Here is a 14,178-nt window from a genome sequence, read left to right on the forward strand (position 1 = left end):
CAGAAAGTCCTACCTCGCGCACCTCTGGAAGATAATCAGGGCAGCGGCTCTGCTCTGCGTTGGGCTAACGTGGGTGATAATTTCAGGAAGGAGACACGTGGCTTGCGTGTGGGCAGCACTGGTCTAACCCCACATCAGGGAGGGGAACGTCCGTGTTCCCGTGTTGTTCCGGAGCACACGGTGATCACAGGACCAGAAGCTTCTTTTACCAATTCCAGGAGGACAACAAGGTCCAACCGACTGTTCTGTATGGTGTACGGTGTGTGTGTGAGTGTGTCAGTGTGAGTTCATGTTGTGTGTACACACGTATGTGAGGCATGCATGCGTGTATATGTATGTGTGAATGTGCATGTGTGCGTTTGTGTGAGAGTACATGCATGTGCATGTGAGTGTGTGTGAGTGTATAAGAATGTGTAATTGCACGCTACTGAGTACATGATGAGTATGTGAGTGTGTAATTGTGTGCTAGCGTGTGAGTGTCTGTATATGTGAGTGTTGTGAGTGTATATGTGTGTGCATTTGACTGTGTGAGAGTGCATGTAGGTGTGTGTATGTGTGAGTGTGTAAGAATATGATTGCATGCGACTGTGTGAGTATGTGGTGAGTGTGTAAGAGTGTGCAATTGCGTGCTAGTGTGTGAGTGTGCGTGTGTGGCTGCCCTGACTGCCTTTGTCTGGAGCTGCCCCGTCCGTGGAGCTGAGGGCAGCAGCACAGGCCCTCCCAGACGTGCCCATCGGTCAGTGGGCAGCACAGGAACAGCTCCGAGCAGCAGGCGTGCCCCCTCAGGCCTGGGGTCTGACTCAGCCCCACGTCCACGTGCCCAGGATGAGGGTGGAGCCCAGGCCAGCCCTGGAGCTGCCCTGTTTGCTGCCCCACCATCTTCCCACCCCCGGGCTCCAGGTCCCCTTCCTCCATGACTCCGTGTGTCGCTTGTCTGACGGCCGATTGGTCGTCACTGGAGATGCTACACAGAGGCAGAAGTTTGGCTCCCCTGGAGAATTACTTGTTCCCTGGGGACTGCGCATGTGCCAGGGGACCTCAGACAGCTGAGCACAATTGTTCAAAGTCTACGCATTCGATCCAGCATGGTTCACCCCCAAATCCACATATTTCTTGTTTCCACGTCCATCAGCCTGTTGAAGACCCTGGTACCTGTGTACACGGTGTTAATAAGCTCCTGTTTAATTTTCTCTTGCTAACCTGCCCTTGGTTGCATGGTTCTAAGAATGCAGGAGAGTAGCAAGAAAACGTTTTCCTCGGCTGCGGTTCGGTTTCGGGGTCACGTCCACGAGGCTGTGCTGATGAAATCAGGGTAGCTCCGTGTTTCTGGAGCCCGTACCCGAATAGGCCTGAGGGCTGCCTGGTGAGGGTTTGACTCCACAGCTGCACAGCGTTTTCTGCTGAGCTCTCTGCAGCAGCACCCACATCACCATCACTAAATCAGGCGCCTGTCTTGTTGCTTTGTAGCTTCTGGCAAATTCCAGTGAACTCTGAGAGCTCTGGGTGGGTCAGACAAGTTGAGTCTGGCAGTCTAAAATCAGCCAAAGCATATAAAACTGTGTGGCCAAGGGCATTGCATTAGGGTACAAAACCCAGCTATATGAACATGGGCTAAACAAATTGGAAAAACCTGTGCATACATGTTCCATGTGTGTCAACATGTAATAGAATGAAAAGTGCATCATCACACAGGCAGCCACAGAGGAGAATTTGGAGTAAGTAAGGAGTGAGATACTGCTGTGGGTCCTTGCAGAAAACAAACACAAAAATGAGTGGGATGGGGGCCTTCGTTAGCCTGATGGTTGGGTCACCTGCACCCCACTCTGCTCTGCTGCAGACCCCAGCTTCCTGCCAACGCAGAACCTGAGAGGTGGTGGTGGCTTAGGAAACTGGTTCCTTGCTAGCTTGGTAGAAGACCTGTGCTGAGCTCCTGGCTCCAGCTTTGGATAAATAAATAATAAAGCCAGTTATTTATCTCTCCAAAAATTTCTTAATTTGTTAGAGAGAGAGAAAGAGATATCTTCCATCTGATGGTTCCCTTCCCAAATGACTACAACTCCCAGGACTGTACCAGGTTGAAGTTAGGAGCCAAGAACTCCATCCTGATCCCCACACAGAGGCAGGGGACTAAATCCTTGGAGCATCATCCTCTGCCTTCCCCGGCACATTAGCAAGAAGCCGTATTGGAAGCAGGATAGCCAGGACTGGAGCGAGCAGTCTGCTGTGGAACGCTGCTGTGGCAATTGTTGGCTTCACCCGCTGTGCCATGGCACTGGCCCCTGCAACTCATCAAATAAACCACGGCCAATAGATTCTGTGGCAGGAGCTGGACACCCCAGAGCCTGAAGGAAAGGGTCTGGATCATCAGGTTAATTCAGGAGAGTGCCCTCGGTGACAATGGACTTGGGCGGAGCCTTGGTCACAGTCACAGCTTGTGGAGCTGAAGGATCTGGCAGGAAGCCACTCACAAAAACCTGTGGAGTGACTGCATGGCCGAGGGGCAGCTGCACCTGTGCGTGGTCCAGCCCTCTCGCTGTGCCCTCCTGTGTCCTGCTCTCTGCTCTCCCATGTCTCTGCTCTCCCGTGTCTCCCTCTGCTCTCCTGTCTCTCTCTGCTCTCCCGTGTCTCTCTCTGCTCTCCCGTGTCTCTCTCCCTGTGCTCTCCTGTGTTTCTTGGTTGGGGACTGTTGAACTATTGCCATCTGAGGAGGGGAGAGGTGTCTGTTTGCTATTGCCTTTTCTTGTTATCTTTGATATTCCTCATACAACTGTATTGGATTCTTTAAAACTACGTCATACATGTGTCTATTTTAGAAGATTTTCAGGTTCCCTTGTGGCTTCAACTTTCTGACAATATCCTGTTACATATTGGGATAAAATGATCATGATGAGAATTTTTATCTTTCTCCAGTGCTGGAGTTAATTTTGGAATTTCATGTAAAACACTCACCAATAATTCTTTGTGAACTAATGTTTGTTCGTGTTCTGCAGTATAAGTAAATACTACAAAACAAAGAATCACGATACACAAAACGGCTAAAACTGGAAACAGGCCAGGGGTCTGCATTGCACACATAGTCCACGTTCCCTTCTGTGGTAAAGATACTGATATTTTTTCTGTCTTCTGGCTCCTAGATCGTTCCTGGCTTTGCAGGGCCTGGGGCTAAGTGTGCTGAAAAACCAGGAGTGGAGCAAAGACGCTAACGCCACGGTGCCATCACCCTTCCACGCGGACGGCCCCGTGGCTCCCGCTCCCACGGCCCCAGCTCAGGCACAGTGCGTGCTGCACACTGCTGCCCCCAAGCCCGCCTCTTGCCCAGGACGCAGCACGCCGTCTCCACTTCGTGTGGCAGTAAAGTGTTTTGATGGTTCAAGTTTGCATGATTGAAGTGCCCATTACAGCCACCTGACACAACTTTAAAACTTCTCCACATTAATGTCACATTTCCAGCTTGTTTGAGCACCTGATCTGGATTTCAAAACAAATTTATGTTAAATCATAGTTTGCCACTACTGCTTTGTGAACAGCTCCGTGTTTCTGTCTCTAAGCTATGAATAATATTAATGCACTACATGCTCAACAATGAGGTAAACATGGAGATTTTCTTAAGTCTGTATCAATTTAAGAAACTTAATTAAATTGAGCTATCATTTGCATTATAATTTATTAAGCCCAACAGTGCTCTGTTTACACGCTGAGCCAGGTACTAGATGCCGAGTGTAATCGGGTTGCAATGGGAAGAGTACTTAGTTTCAATAGTTGATAAGGTTGCAACGGGAAGAGTACTCAGTTTCAATAGTTGATAAGGTTGCAATGGGAAGAGTACTCAGTTTCAATAGTTGATAAGGTTGCAATGGGAAGAGTACTCAGTTTCAATAGTTGATAAGGTTGCAACGGGAAGAGTACTCCGTTTCAATAGTTGATAAGGTTGCAATGGGAAGAGTACTCAGTTTCAATAGTTGATAAGGTTGCAACGGGAAGAGTACTCCGTTTCAACAGTTGATAAGGTTGCAATGGGAAGAGTACTCAGTTTCAATAGTTGATAAGGAGGTGGAACCGCGCTGTAGGAAGCCGGCAGTGTGGGAACACTCCCCAGACACTGACAACCTCCAGGTATTGAAGGTTCAGAGTGGGTGTGGCCGCTTCACCACCCCCACCCCCAGAGCCGCTCCCCTGTCCCACTCCTGCTGGGGCCAGCCCGGGGACCCTCAGAGCAGCGTCTCCACGTGTGTTCCCCTTATTTCCCCATTTCAGGATCCCGTGCTTCTATCGGGGCCCCACCCTGCAACAGTGATGACGACATTGAAAAGCCAATGCCTCTTCCACTTAGAACCCCACATGGTCACAGGGTCCGGACGCCACCTCCATTTAGCCCATGGCGCCCACTCGTCCGCTGGCTGCTCTCCCCCGCCCCTGCCTCTGACCCCCAGACTCTCAGCCCTGCCTCGTCTCTGCGACTCTTCCACCTGCTGGCTGCACCCCTGGGCGGTGCCCTGCCGCTCCAGCTCAGCTCGCTCTTCCCCAACACAGGGCGGTCAACACGGAGACTGACCGGCTGTTTCCTGTTCTGTCTCACTGCACACTTTCCTGGCCCCTTTCTCCCAGACTTAGCATCTGTGCAGGCGAGGACTCCCGCACCTTCCCCTTCAGAACCCACAGTGCCGAGCCCTGCTGGCCGGGGCAAACGCTGAGTAGCAAACGGTGGTGTAAGCAGACTTGCGACCATTCCAGGACACTGTTACTCCAGAGCACCACGTGCGTTCACCAGAGCCTTTGTGAAAATAGGCCAGTGTTCCGGGTTCTCAGAGCGAATGGAGCCCCCTCGTGCTGATGAGACTGTGAGGAGGGCAGGGCCATGTCCCTCCAGGTGGCCGGGGGCTCCTGTGTGGCAGACAGTTTCGGTACCTTCCAGAAGCTGCTTTGGAGACGTTTTCCTTCCAAAAACCAGAATGCCATTTTCGAGGAGTGAGCTCTCACTAGTGGATTACAAACGCGTCAGCTTCCTGAGTCGTGGGCAGATGCCCGCTGCCTGCCAGGCGCCTGAAGCGGCACTGGCCTGAAACTCTGAATGCAGGTGACTTTGAAATATTTACCCCTGTGATTCAAGTTCATTTTATTTGGGCTTTAAAGAACAAAACCTCTGTGTTCAACCAAAAGACCAGAGGATGTCCCCAGGCATTCAACTCCTTTGTCGAGTTCTGCGGCGAATGTAAGACAGAAATCCCAGTGGATCACATAAAAATTAAAGCAAACCAGATTGCTGTGGGTACTGTTCCTGCTATAAGCAGTCTTTGAGATCTGCGTCTCCACACTTCTCATGCACATGTGCACACGCGTGTGAGCACACATATGTGGGTGCGTGATTGTGAGGAAAATCAATCACTAGGGAGGAGAGTAGGACTTTTTTGCTTAACTTGATCAAATTTAAAACGATTCAAAAGAATCCCTCATTTAATTCAATTATCCAGAAATCTCTTTGCTCTCAGGGGCTTATGTGTAAAGTCCAAACAGCGGAACTCACTTTTTATTGATACGTGATAAACAGCCACACTGCAGTGAAACCTGCAGCCCTCTGCCCCAGCCCGGTCTCCGTCTGGAGCACAGTGGACCTGTTAGGTAGGAAGTCAGATATGAGCTTGTGTGTGTGTGTGTGACAAAGCCCTAAAGAGTGACACCCAGGTCCAGCATCTGCATCTCAAAGTCATCCCGATAACCTGCCAGGGCAGCCCAGTATCTGCACTTCAAACATCCTACTGACCTTCCAGGGGGTCCTGCCCACCCTTCCTCTATAACCGGGGCAATGCCAGTCAGGCTTCCTCCTGTCTGATAACTTCAGGGGAAAACTCAGATAGGAATTTTTAGTATTTACATCCAAAAAGTCCTTTGTTCTGAAGAGCCAAAAGTTACAGGCTACCTCTCCCCTCCCTCCTCCGGAATGCCCTCCCTAATGATAACCTCTATTTCACCCCCCTGCCTATGGAAGAAAAATGGCTCTTGTGTGACCCTACCCTACCCTACTAGATTGATGCATTCCAGATGGTGGTGGTAGAAAGTTTCGAAAGACTGTCTGTACCTGCTTTATGTAACCGTAGTTAATAGATTATCTCAAAGTTCCTGTGATCTTAGGTAATAGATCATCCAAATGTTCCTATAGATGTATGACCTTAACTTTACCCATAACCGATAAGACATTTATGAATTTTCTGTGACACAATGACCTAAATATAACCTCACTCTATGTGCCTCTACGTGCCTTCTTTGTGAAACCTTGGGTAATGCATATCAGTTTATGAATGCGTAACCACAGCTTCACCCTAATGCACCTGCACTCAATTAAATAATTGTAAATTTTCTTGACCTGTGATTGGCCCTAGCCCACTCCTCAAACTGTATAAAAACCCTGACTCTCAACTCCTCGGGGCTGCTCTGTTCTTGTATGTTCAGAGAGCCCCAGCATGCTGGAAAAATAATAAACCCTTTGCTAATTGTATGAGAGAGTCTCTTGGAGTCATCCCTTGGGTGGCGGACGTTTCTCAACCATAACAGTTCCAGGAGGAGGAGATGTGGGAAGGCAAGACGCATCCCCTTAAAAACCCCTGACCTCAACCAGACTGCACGCTCAGCCCTCTGCCTCTATGCTGAGCCACCCGCCTGGCCTGCCCAGGTGTACTCTCTCCACTCAACCATGTAACCCCGCTCTCCCTCAGTCTGAACGACTGGGCGCTCTCTCTCAGGTTCTGTCTGGAGAGGTGCCCATCCGTTCTTACAGATGTCCCTACCCTAATAAACCTTGCTATTTGCTTTCCACTTATGCTCTGTCTCGCGTCTGAGTTCTTTCTTGCACAAAGACAAGGACCCTGCAGGTCTCCCGTAACAGACCCACCAGGGTGGAGCCCCAGTCCCGTCTCCATCTGAAGCACAGTGGATTCACCGGGGTGGGACTCCTGGCTCCCAGCTGCCTCGCCGGAGACTTTCCCATCCTGCCACCCGACTGGTACCCTAGGAGTCACCTTGAAAATCATGCCTCTGATTTTATTTAAGAAAATGAAACCAAGACTTCATTCAGGTTAATTGTCTAAAGAATAGAATGCTGAAGAACAGAACGGTTTTTAATTGACAATTTTGGACAATTTATTCCTGGGTGGTATACGAGATCCAGTCAGTCCATACCTACCCATGGCTCAGTACAGCTTCTGGGGTGGATCTGGGAGTGGCGACTTTTGTCTTATGGTGAAGCTACAAGGTTTTGCTTGACAGTGAGGCACAGATCCTTCTGGAGGGGGGCAGGGACTCCCCGGCATGATCATCCCGAGGTCCTGGCTCTGCGTAAGACAGGACTTCAATGCAGAGACACGGTCAGGCGCCAGGACAGGGTCAGGACTAGAGGGGCCCTGCACACTGGGCAGTGCATGTGGTGACCTCGAGGGAGAAAGGCCCCACCCACCCCCTTTGCAGGGGGCGGGCAGCCCTCACGGAGCACACAAGAGGCCTGGAGTGTGGGCGTGGTGATCTCTGGGAGGGTTGGTTTCAGGGCGTCTCCACGTGGAGCTCAGCTTCCTTGGGCTCCCTGGGGTGTGTTCTGCACGCGAAAGCGGCTCAGGTGCATCATGGAGGCATCAGGTGCATCGTGGGGGAGTCTGCACAGAAACAGGGGGCGTCTTCGGGGTGCGGGGCTGCACCAGAGACCCTGCTGGAAACCTCTTCCTTGCGCGTCCTCACCGGCTCCTTGCCTGGCCCTCATTGCTTCATGCCGTGTTCCCCTGCACTGGAGAGGCTGTGTGGGTGTGGACAGTGAGTATTACCTATGAGGTGTTCACTTGCTTTATAGTGTAGCGTGGCTGCTCTAGGAAAGTATGAAAAGACCCCGAGAGAGAACCAAATCTGTGACTCTCCAAAGAGTGGAGATGCCGAGGACATCTTGAAAAACCAGTGAAGACTAAACTTTAAAAGCAAGTGGGGTTTCAGGAGACTCCAGAATACAAAGTGTGGCTGCCTTTTATTTTGCAACTGAACATCAGGCTCATCATGTATTAGCAGTGCAAGCTGAATCCAGCACCCAGCCTAGAAGAACAAAAGCAATTTGCTTTATCTGTCTAATTGGGGCATAAATAATTATAATGATCAGTCTTGTAGAAAATAAAAAAGACTCATTAAAGGCAGGGTGTGAACAAGAGTGCAATGTTAATTTGGTTAACATTCCTAAACCCATATTGATTTTTAAATTGCCATTCTCAAATGTCCAAAGTTCAAGAATCCAGTGAAACTTGGCCAAGTCCTCAGTGTTTCCAGTCTACAGCTAGCAAGCTCGGTTCACTTCAGCAGAGTGCCCTTTCCTGTAGGTAGGCGGACTCCAGAGGTTAGAATTAATAAGCACCCAGATATTTATAGCCCCTATCAGCAAAGTCTCTGAGGGGATCTGAAAGGTTGGCAGGGAACTGAAGCAAGCCAGAGCAGAGAGAGTGCAGGTGACCTGGGCGTATTTTACTGTGTTAGCAAACCCTGCCTGAAGAGACCTGCCTTGACTTGGTGACTAGAATTCCCCAAGGCAGAGACAGTCTTTATCTAACCTTTTCCAGCTGGTTTATGTGCAAATCTCTCCTATCAGGTGACCCTGGAGCCACTGCACCTTAGCAGCATGTGTCAAGCTTGCTTTGAGCCGATTTGATAAGAGTCAAGGGGCTGATGACAGTGTGCTTAGGGGGGACAGGTTTGATAAGAGTCAAGGGGCTGATGACAGTGTGCTTAGGGGGGACAGGTTTGATAAGAGTCAAGGGGTTGATGACAGTGTGCTTAGGGGGGACAGGTTTGATAAGAGTCAAGGGGCTGATGACAGTGTGCTTAGGGGGGACAGGTTTGATAAGAGTCAAGGGGTTGATGACAGTGTGCTTAGGGGGGACAGGTTTGATAAGAGTCAAGGGGCTGATGACAGTGTGCTTAGGGGGGACAGGTTTGATAAGAGTCAAGGGGCTGATGACAGTGTGCTTAGGGGGGACAGCAAGGCAGAGGAGGAGGAGAAACAGGTGCTGTTCCTGCTTCCTGTTTCCTCATTTGTCTTTTGGCTGAGGATGTGAAAGACAGTAGAATCAGATCATCTGTGGATAGGGCAAGTGAGTGAACCACATGGAATTCACCATTTTAGAATCTGCCTCAAATCGAGGAGAAAAGCATAGAGAATGCTTAGTTTTTTTGCCTATATATTGTATTGCAGTACTCAACTATATTGTCTAACATTCTCTTTTCTTTAAGCATATTTTTACTGGTGAGTTCTCAGTGTGGAGTCCAATGTCTAAAGCCTGCCACACAGGAAGATACTCCAACGCGTTTAATGGTGTCTAGCAATGCCTATCCTAGATGGCTGGTTACACTCTCTGTTATTTAATGTGATTCTGAAAACGTGGAGAAGCAGAACTGAGGCTTCTGGGTGAGAAGCCAATGGGCCTTGTGCTACTCCGTGGAGTTCACGTTTGTGGAGGGAACGTTCCTGGTGGTTCACAGCCCCCCGCGTAGGAGGTGACAGGTGCTGGGCGGTGCTGGGAGCAGCATGGCACTGGGCACCCACAGGAGCGGGCTCTGCATTGAGATCATCTTTCTGGACTGAGATGGGGGAGGAGGTGGAAGAATCAGCAGCAGAAGACTCAGGGCGAAGCCTGTCCCAGAGGAAACACCCACAAACCTGTGCGGCCGTGGTCGGAAACGTGCTTGCCGTGGCTGACGGCAGGCGAGGTCCCGATGCGCGCCACACAAGGCCCTGCTCCAGGCTCTGCGTTTCAACAGGCAAATGTCAGCTGGGTTTTGATTTCGGTGCAGGATCAGACCACACCAAAAAACTAGGTGCATTCGACAGTTTGGTTCAGTTATTTGCTTATTTATTTATTTTTGTCCTGTGATTCATAGGCCCATTCCTTCTGCCTCTGCATCTTGTCCAATGTCCAGAGTTTGTTATTTGAACACTTCACTCATACACTCATGGAATTTTAAAAGATTAATTAATCCATTCGTTAATTTGCAAGCACAGTGAAATAGAGAACATTTTCACCCAATCGTTCACTCCCCAAATGCTGCAACCCCTTGGGAAGACCTGGCTGAAGTCCTGGTATTCCACTTGGGGGGCAGGGGCCATCTTTGGGCCATCTTTCAGCTGGTTTCCTGGCAAATTATCTGGAAACTTGATTGGAAGCAGAGCAGGCAGGTGGGACTCAACAGCACTTCTGACATGCAAAGCCGGTGTCATAAGCAGTGGCTTAACCTTGCTGCACCACTGCGCTGGCCCCACTGCACTCATGGATTTTTGCCAGTCAAGGGCAGAGGTATGTGGTGAGTTCCATCCTCCCCGGAATTAGTCTCTTAATCTGCACCCTAGTCTGTGAAGTCCGAGGGATGAACAGTGCCCCTCAGACCTTAATGTGCAGGGGGGCCACCTGGAGATGCTGTGAGCTGCATATCCTAATTTGGCAAAATGAGAGAGGAGTCTGACATTCCTAATTCCAGGGGCTCCTGCGGCCATTACCTGGCAGGCAAGGCTGTGGCAGCAAATATATTTTCTCTTTTTTTTTGGTACTAAGTATGAGTAATTTTTTTAAAAAGTCCATTTACTTATTCTACACATTTTTTTGTTCTGGGTCCATTATACGCCAGGTACCACAGGGCTGTTGGAATGTAGAACTGCTTGAGAAAGACAAAATTCCCTTCTTCCTGAAACTCGCATTCCAGCGGGAAGGGGCGGGTGATCAAGGATGATGGAGTAAGAGTGTAACAGTGTGTGCTGTTGCAGATCACACGTGCCAGGACGAATGGGAGCCGGCCGGGAGGACGGACGCGGCCTCGGGCGCTGTGTTTGGACTCCGAATGTACAAAAGCAGAACCCAAAGGGCGTCTAGCTGCGTCGGATGTGGAGAGAGAAGCAGAGGCGGAGGTGTCACTGTCACGCGTGGTGAAAGTCAGCGGCGGTCAGCTGCTTGGGGATTTGTGCAAACACCGGAAGGCCCAGCACAGACGGCCCTCTCCCAGCCCCTCCCAGCTCCACAGCCGGGCACTTTCCCAGGACAGCGGAGTTCACACCTGGCCCCGCCCCTTTGCTGTGTCCATATGGTTTTGCTAGCTTTACGTAAGGAGCTAGTTAGTATTTTGCATCTTGAGTATAAAGTTCGCCATTGTCTTACCTGGAAGCATTTGGAAATTATCACTGCCTCTGAGAAGTCAGCGAGTTGCTTTCCAAGTTATTCTTTTAAAAACGCGATGCGTTCAGCTACAGTAATTCAAGGTGATTTCCATATTAGACGATCGCAGGCAATTAGTCTCTGGAACATGGAGGTCCCACGGCAATCTAACAGTGAGGCGGCTGCTGAGTGAGGCATCCAAGTGAGTGTTAATCAATCCTGTTATAAAATTGGAAGCTGCAGACCGTGCTCACCTGCTCCGAGGCCTCCGAGTTCACCAAGGTAAAATTGTTTAGCAAATACACTCTCGCCTTCTGCTCCCCTGGCGGCCGTAAGTCACCGGAGGTGAGCTGACTGCTTACTCCTCAGTTTGATGATTTGGATCCTGTGCCCCGGAGACAGGCATGCAGACAGGTACGCACACAGCCTGCTGGAAAGCAAAATAGCTAAGTGAAAAAAAAAGGAAACAGAGGGACAGTGAAGCCTTTCTCTCCGTTTTCATACATTTTGAGCAGACGCATTCCCTCACTCAGCTTGTCACCAGCCTCGCGGTGTCCGTGGGAAGCGGTGTGAGCTGCGGTGCAGGGAGTCTGACCCTCACCTGTGTGCTTCAGTGGAAGAGAGGGGTCATCGGTGATGAGGCAGGGAGCTGACTTTGCCAAAGGCACTCAGGTAGGACACGGTGTCAGTGGAGAATTCCGCTCCAAATTCTTGCTTTGAACACTAAGCTCACTACTCATGCTTCCTGGGTCTCCTCCACCACCCACCAGGGGCCGCATCCTCACTGTGCGACTCGGCCTTGAAGGTGCCGGCACAGCACAAGCTCTTACTCTTGGGTGAGTGTTGTTCCCACAGTAGCACAAGGAGCTACTGGCGCAGGTGCAGCCCTGTGTCCCAGGAGCTTCCTGGATGATTGGCACTTACCTGAAGGTGAAGGAGTCTGCACTGCCCGGGGTGTGGGGATGAGAGGACTCTGCTTCTCCATCCTCAGCTGCTTCCCGGGGTGACAGAAATGCACCACACTGCACGCAGGAAAACCAAGTCAAGAACAAGGTTTTAAAAGTGGTATAATTCAGGGCCGGTGCTGTGGTATAGCTGGTAAAGCTGCCGCCTGCCATGCTGGCATCCTATATGGGCACCAATTTGAGTCCTGGCTGCTCCACTTCTGATCCAGCTCCCTGCTAATGGCCTGGGAAAACAGTAGAAGATGGCCCAAGTCCTTGGCCCTCTATACCCATGTGGGAGACCTGTAAGAAGCTCTTGGCTCCTGGCTTTGGATCGGCATGGCTCTGGCCATTGTGGTCATCTGGGGAGTGAACCAGAGGATGAGATTCTCTTTCTCTTTCTCTCTGCCTCTCTGTAACTCTTACTTTCAAATAAATAAATAAATCTTTTTAAAAAAGTGGTATAATTCAAAGCAGCCCACACTCATCAATGGCCAGGAAAGAAGACTGGTTGTCCAGTACCCCTGCTGCTGGGAGACCTTCTTGCTGGCTAATCAGTGTCACTCTAGCCAAAGAAAATCATCACACTCTCCGTATATATCAGCACCACTTGACAAGGCCCCCTTGATCCCTGGGGAATCTCTTCCAGCCGCTCAGAGCACAGACCCTGGGCTGGGACCCAAGACAGCAGCAGCCCTTGTTAGCAGTGAGGCAGAGCTGGCTAACTTCCTGCTGAGGTTTGGCCCTAGCACTGCCATCCTCACGTCAACCTCACATCCTGTGTGCTCGACAAACACAATTCAATTTATGGCATTGCCTTCTGCATGCCTCTGTCACCATTTGTGTGCCGTGAAAACCTGTAACAGGGCACAGCTTTTCCATTCTCCAAGTGCAACTTGCACTCACCCATTTCAGCAAAGCTTCCTTGGCACATTTGATGGGACCCCTTATGGTTTCTCCTGTTTCAGTTTTCAAAATAAACATCAATGCATAAAAGTATGATTACCTTTATTGCTCTCCTTTTCTCAAGTATGTTTCAAGGTATGTTGTTCATCATGGGTTTGCACTCTTGTTTTATTGGTTTTTTTTTTTTTTTTTGACAGGCAGAGTGGACAGTGAGAGAGAGAGACAGAGAGAAAGGTCTTCCTTTTTGCCGTTGGTTCACCCTCCAATGGCCGCCGTGGCCGGCGCGCTGCGGCCGGCGCACCGCGCTGATCCGATGGCAGGAGCCAGGAGCCAGGTGCTTTTCCTGGTCTCCCATGGGGTGCAGGGCCCAAGCACCTGGGCCATCCTCCACTGCACTCCCTGGCCACAGCAGAGGGCTGGCCTGGAAGAGGGGCAACCGGGACAGAATCCGGCGCCCCGACCGGGACTAGAACCCGGTGTGCCGGCGCCGCTAGGCGGAGGATTAGCCTATTGAGCCGCGGCGCCGGCCCGTTTTATTGGTTTTAAAAACATATTTGAGAGACAGAGAGAGAGAATGAGACGCAGAGAAAGAGATCTCTTCATTTGCTTGCCAAACGCCTGCAACAGCTTGCACTGGGCCAGGCCAAACGCAAGCGCTGAGAACTCAGTGCAGGTCTCCCATGTGGGCAGCAGGGACCCAAGCACTTGAGCCACAGCCTGCCTGGCCCAGGGTCTGCCCTCAGCAGAAAGCTGGAGGCAGGCTGGAGCTGACACTCAGCTCCGTACACGGCAATCTCTTCTTATCCCTCCGTGGTTCAGCAGCCGTTACAGAACGTGGCTCACTGATCTGGGCGGGCAGCCCTTGCAACGCTGCATCAAGTCTTCATACAAGTGTGAAGATATCTCGGAGCTTTGTACTCAGTCTCAGTGGCCTATTTGTCTATTTCCACAGCTACATAAAACTTCAAATGCTGAATTTGTAGCATATTTGGTGTCTATAGAGGTAACTGTTTCACATTTGCTTCTATAGAAATTTCAATCATTATCTTTTGCCACCTGCCATTCACCCTCTCAACCTGTTTCTTTTCTGTGGGAATCTGGTAAGTTGGATACTACATTTTTATTCTGTCTGCGTGTTTCCTCCTTTGTTTCTCTGTGCTGTATTCTTAACA

The sequence above is a fragment of the Oryctolagus cuniculus genome, chromosome 16 (genome assembly GCF_964237555.1).
Source record: "Oryctolagus cuniculus chromosome 16, mOryCun1.1, whole genome shotgun sequence".
In the NCBI taxonomy this organism is placed as follows: domain Eukaryota; kingdom Metazoa; phylum Chordata; class Mammalia; order Lagomorpha; family Leporidae; genus Oryctolagus; species Oryctolagus cuniculus.